The sequence below is a fragment of the Arachis ipaensis genome, chromosome B04 (assembly GCF_000816755.2).
Source record: "Arachis ipaensis cultivar K30076 chromosome B04, Araip1.1, whole genome shotgun sequence".
In the NCBI taxonomy this organism is placed as follows: domain Eukaryota; kingdom Viridiplantae; phylum Streptophyta; class Magnoliopsida; order Fabales; family Fabaceae; genus Arachis; species Arachis ipaensis.
Window position 1 is genome coordinate 122,785,007 of NC_029788.2, and position 6,593 is coordinate 122,791,599.

Genomic DNA, 6,593 nt, shown 5'->3' on the forward strand with positions numbered 1-6,593 from the left:
TGATCAAAAACTAAAAAAATTAGTAAATCGATCAATTTGATCTGATTTTTTAATAATTAATTATTTAAAATAATAGGGTAAAGTATATTTTTTATTCTTAAAATTTGGTAAAAGTTTCAAAAATACCTCTAAGTTTTATTTTATTTTAATTTTGTCCCAAAAGTTTTCGATTTACATCAAATATACCTTCTACGGCTAAATTTTCAAAAAGTCTAAGACCAATCTAACAATAATGCATAAAAATTATACTTGATTTGCTTGTGTTGAGGGTTATTCTTATGAAATTGTTGTTGAATTGATTTTAAATTTTTTAAAAAATTAGCCGTCAGAAATATATTTAATACAAATAAAAAAATTTTGGGACAAAATTGAAACAAAATAAAACTTATTAAAGACATTTTTTAAATTTTTGTCAAATTTCAAGAACAAAAAATATACTTTATCTATTTGAAGATTGATTCAAGTTTTTGAACTTTAGTAATTTCTATAGTTCTAAGAATTGGGTTAGATTATACCATTTAATCGATTCAACCGAAAATTAATCACTTTTTTTTTGTTTTTTCTTTTAATAACCAACTTCAAGATTACTGTTGCAAACCGATGAAAATTGGTCTAATCATCCTACGATTATTTGATAGGCTAGGCTAAGCAAACTTTGTTTTCTTAAAACAAAGAAAAGATCCTCAAATCCCATGAATGACATTTTAGTTATACCTTTTAAAAAACTGTAAAGAAGAAAAAAAAAAGTGAAGGTAGATATTATTATGCGATTATGTAATTTAATTGATATTGAATTATTGATTTTAGGTNATATAAATTTTACTATAAAAAAAACGTTGAATATCGTCGAATTTAGCGGTGGATTTTGACGACGGATTTATCGATAAATTTATTGGCAGATATGGCAATAAATTTATTAGATAAAAAGGTTACTGCCGGATTGATATTCCAACGGTAAATTCGTCAGTAATAATTGGAGGAAAAACAAAAAAACTTGGCGCCAAAATTACCGTATAATTTACCGTCAGATTTATCCGCCGGTAAATCTCAATTAATGAAACATTGCGTTTTGGTCATGCGCAATGCATTACCATTGAATTTACCGGCCTCTCCCCTCACTTTCGAGAACACCCTTTGATTTTCTCTCTCCCATTCTCCTCTCTCTTCTCTCTGCCCTTCAACATCCTCCGGCAACCCTCCGCCAGTACTGTCCACCTCCATTCTCCTCTAAAATCTGCGTCAAGTTGCCTGGATCGTGTTTCGTTGCTTCAAACGGAGTTGTTCCATCTGTCTCTGCCATCGTTGGAAGATTTGCAGCTGCCGCCCCCACTGTCGCAGAAGCTATGTCTCTCCACCATTGTCCAGGTAGGTTGCTCTCATCTCTCTCCTTATTCCATTCTGCTGTTATTTTTTTTAATAAAAAATCTAACCCCTTTTTTTTTCTAACCCCCTTTTTACCCTAACAGCATCTCGTCGCTGATTGTTCTGATCTTCTTCAGCTTCTGTTAGTTGTTCTTCTTGTTGCTGATTCTTCTTGTTAATTGTTATGTTGTTGTCGCATAGATGTTCAGTTCTTGTAGTTATTGAATTTATTTGCTGCTACTGTTCTTGATTACTTAAATTTTTTGCTAATAATTGTTTAGTTATCGTAGTTATTGTTGTTATTGTTCTTATTGATTTGTTAGTGATTGTTGCTATTGTTGTCATTATTCTTGTTGATTTATTAAATTTTTTGCTAATAATTGTTATGTTCTTCTAGATCTCTGCTTTGAGCCTTGTTTTTTGTGTCTCCATTGTGTTTGGAAACGTGTTGTTGAGGTGTCTTTCTGTGTCGTTTAACCAAGCAATTGGTGCTTGCTACAACACCTATCTTCATTGCCCTTTTTCTCTTCAAGAGGCAGGCTTACAAAGTGGTTCGAGGTTTGATTTCTCTTTTCTTATTTAGTTTTCTTTGTTTATATATGTTTTGGATGAGATAGTCATTTGAGTTGAAGATAAACTGAAGTAAGATTTGTTAGTAACTAAGAATCTTCTCTCTTAGTAGGTTATGTTGTTGATGAAAAAGAGTAGCTCATATCATTGGAAAAAAGAGGGTGTTAGCCATTTCATAAGTATAGCTTGTGTTTTCTGATAGTTGAAATGCACGATTTTCATATCATTGATGTGGTTTATTAACTATTATGGTTGTTGTTGGTGTTTACAGTGTCTAATTAAGTTATAGTTCTGTTTATGCACTTTTCTATAGGTAAAAATTACATATTTCATAATTTCTATAGTGTTTTGCGATCATTTAATTCAAGTTGCAACTCATCCACTTGATTTTCAGCAATTACTGATAGTAGAATGGCGGAAAACGACATCATGGATGATGATATAATATAAGTTAGTTTTTGTTTTTGTTTTACTTCTTTTTTTCTTTTTATTTTTGTGTTTTTATTCCCTAATGGTGATTTACTTCATTGTCAAACGGTGTTTGATAACATTATGTGATACTGAATTAAGTTAAGTTACTTCATTAAATTTGGTTTTGTGGTTCTGTAACATGTAGAATATGAAAACAAAGAGAATAACATAGTAATAATTTCTATTTATGTTATCGGTATGTGTATGTTTTATAAGGTAAGTAATTGGTTTTTTTCTTTCCACATCTGATTGTGTACTGCTTATATAAAATGAACAATTATGCCTTTCTTTATGCTTTGTTATTTTTTGTTTTCAGCTTTCTTATGATTTTGTGATTTATTTAGGGTGTAGGAGTTTGTTCAATTTAATGATCTTGTGATTTGTTGAATGGATTGCAAATTATATAGGAATTATTTTTTGAATCTTTAGCTTTTTGATTTGTCATTATTTAGCTCCCATGTAAGTGGTAGATTTCATTCATGAATGAATGAAGTAGTTCCAAAGTAAAAGAAAAGAGATTAAAAAAAAACCTGGTTCATCTTCTTTATTCAAAATTTTTGTTTGTGAGTTTTCAACTAAAAATTATAGACAAATTATTTTTAAATAATTATCAACGAGGTTTATATTATCAGATTTATTTTACCATTAAATCCGATAATAAACAGATTATTGGCAAATTTTTTTATTAAATTCACCGATATATCCGATGGTATTCAACTACTTTTTTGTAGTGTTTATTATATATCTATTTGATTTGATTCAATTATCATTCATTAAAGATTGAAACACTGATCTTTTAAATCAACCACTTAGCTTGAACGGGTTATTACTAATCGAAACTTAAGAACATTTACTAATTTTACTTCAAACTAAAATAAGACCCGCACGATACACAGGGCGATTAAATATTAAAAATTGTTATGTTTTGTAGAAATAAATTAAATATATATAAATTAAAGTTAAATTTAAAAACTGTTTTATTTAAAATAATTTGTAGTATAAAAAGTTTGGATGTTGGAGTTGTAAAAAGTAACATTTTTATTTGACAGTTTGATTTTTTCATTTCTTTTAGTTGGTAGTTTGAAGCAGTTGTGTCCAATAATTTTTTTGCTTCGTCACCAAATAGTACAAAAGTTGTTGTAACACTTTAATCTGAAACCTTTAATTGAATTCTGAACCTAGAATAAATATTGGGTTAGTAACTAATAATTTGATAGATGAGATTATGAAAAGTATATAAAGTTACCTTATTGTTGGATATTGTGGTGTTTAATTACATGTTCCATAAATGTAGTTGTTTCCTTTTTTTTATATGCTTTCTTCTTGTATTTTTCACATTCAACATAGTTCCATCCAAATTTGTCATCAATTTCGTTTATAGTTGCTAAAATTGTGAAGATCTTTTCCTATTCTAATATTCAATTTATGTTATCATTAGGTATATGGTATTTGAGTAAGTATGAATATATGATGCATGTTGTGAGTTTTTTTTGTCATACCTGATGATCATCAGATTCTCATTGCATGACCATTAGATATTGGATAGTTATTCGATTTCTAATCATTCTGCTATGAAAGAATGATGCTCTATTGAGTAAGTTTGAGATGTGTAGTTCGAAAATAATTTTTTTGTGCTAAATTTGATGTTATTTGAAGGAATAGTGATAAGAGACTTATATAAGTAATTTAAATAGTGTTGAGTTAAGAAATTAACTAAATTAATTAGTGATGACAAACATTATTTTTGGCAAAATAAATAATTAGAGTTGCTTAATTAACAAGTATATGTTGCTAATTACTTATTATATGTTGCAGGCCAAAATGTGAATTACAGCCCAAATGGAATGAGAAACAAAACAAGTTTGATGGGCTGGTAAATCAAGCAAAGCCCAAAAGGAAGCAAGCTTAAGAAATTAAAATGAGCCAAGCATATCTCTACCCGATCCAAGCCCAATTTTGTTTCAGCAAACAATTCCCTCCATCTTGCTCCAACCAAAGCAACGTTCCTCTCCTCTCTAATCAAGTCAAATCAAGAGTTCAGAAAAGTAAGAAAGAGAAAGAGAGAAAAAGCTTCCTCCATAAGCCAATAACCAAAGAAGCAAGAGAGTTGGTATCAGGAGCTAAGGTCTCAAGAATCAAGCTTAACCACTTGGAGCAAAGATCCAATGGCGAACAATCTGGGCACAACCACAGTTGCCTACACCCTCACTGAAGGCCAGTCAAACAATCGGCCACCTTTCTTCAACGGAAAGAACTATTCCTAGTGGAAAGAAAGGATAAGGATCTTCATCCAATCCATTGACTACAACATATGGAAGATCGTTGTGAGCGGTCCCAAGATCCCAACAAAAACAAGTGCTGATGGAGTGGTGACTCCAAAAGAAGAAGCTGAATGGAATGAAGATGACAAAAAGAAGATAGAGCTGAACGCTAAAGCAATCAACCTTCTTCACTGTGCTATCAGCTTTGAAGAGTACCGGAAGGTGTCTAGATGCAAGACAGCCAAAGAAATCTGGGAAAAACTCCAGGTTACACACGAAGGCACTAAACAAGTCAAAGAAACGAGGATTGATATGCTACGAAAAGAGTACGAGATGTTTAGCATGAAGGATGGAGAAAGCATTGATGAAGCGTTTGAGAGATTCTCAATCATAATCAACAACCTTGATGCTATGGGTACAAACTATGCAGAACAAACCTTGGTGAGAAAACTCCTTAGAAGCCTCACAAAAGAATGGGAAAACACTGCCATTGTCCTAACCGAGAGCAACAACATAAGTCCCATAACCTATGATAAGCTGAGAGGAAAACTCCTTGCCTATGAAGCCACACACACAAACACAGACTCAAAGAAAAAGGGAATAGCCCTCAAGTCACAAATAGAACCAAAAGAAAGTGAGTCTAGTGATGGTATTTCAAATGATGAGCTTTTGTTTTTTGCTAGGAAATTTAGAAGGATGATGAAAGACAAGGGTAAATACAAGGGTTCAAGCTCAAAGGAGCACAAGATCGACTTCAGCAAGGTGACGTGCCATCATTGCAAGGAGGCTGGACACTTCAAGCTAAACTGTCAAAAACTCAAAAAGGAGGACAAAGGAAAGAATGAAAGGAAGAGAATGCTCATGGCAGCTTGGGAGGATCTCGAGAACGACTCCAATGAGGAAGAAGAGTCTGAAGGTGAAGACAAAGACTGTTTCATGGCTGGAAACAAAAATTTTGATGAGGTAAATTACTTTGATTTGTCTATGGATGATTTACATGCTATTATTGATGATCTCACCTTAAACACCTCAAAACTGCTTGACAAGTACAATGAGTGCAGATCTGAAAGAGATGTGTTAAGAGCTGAAAATAATTTTTTAAAAGAAAAAGTGAAGGAAACTGAATGTGCTTTAGACATCATTGAAGAAAACAGATTTCTAAAATCTGAACTTGAAAAATTAAAAGGAAAGCACATTGTGGATCCTTCACATGAGTTAATTGCTGAAAATGAAAGATTAAATGATATGGTTAAAAGGCTGAATGGTGACTTAGCAAAATTTGCTCAAGGTTCTAGTAACTTGGACAAATTACTTGCAAGTCAAAGACCATTGTTTAAAAAATCTGGTTTAGGCTACATAGCCAAGGAAGACATAGTTTCTAATATTTCCTCTATAAAGTTTGTGGCTTCTTCATCAAATACCAAACCAAACAAATCTGGTATTGAAAATGCTTCAACATTTGAAGAAAAATTTGATGAAGTATACACAAGTGAAACTGAGCCTTCACCAAGAACTGAACCGAGTTCAAACCGGCCAGGTTTGGGTTACATTTCAAAAAATGAGGCTGTTTTCAAGAAACCACCATTTTACAACAAAACCTCATACTCGAAAGGTAAAAATGTTCAAAGAAATTCTGGTGAAAATGCTTTTGCAAAGAGGAATAACTTCAATAAAATCAGTTTGTCAAAAGAAATGCATCTCCTCCAAAAACCAGAAAATTTCAACACTTTAATCATTTCAAGCAATATAACTCAACTCAATTTCAGCGACATACATCAGAAAATCATTGTGTCAATTGCAAGAAATTTGGTCACTCATATGCACAATGTTTTATTGAAAAGAGAGTTGTAGGAAACAAAGTCTACAATGTTGTTTGTGATTTCAATGCACTTGGGCAACCAAGATGGATTAACTTCAAAGGATCCAAAT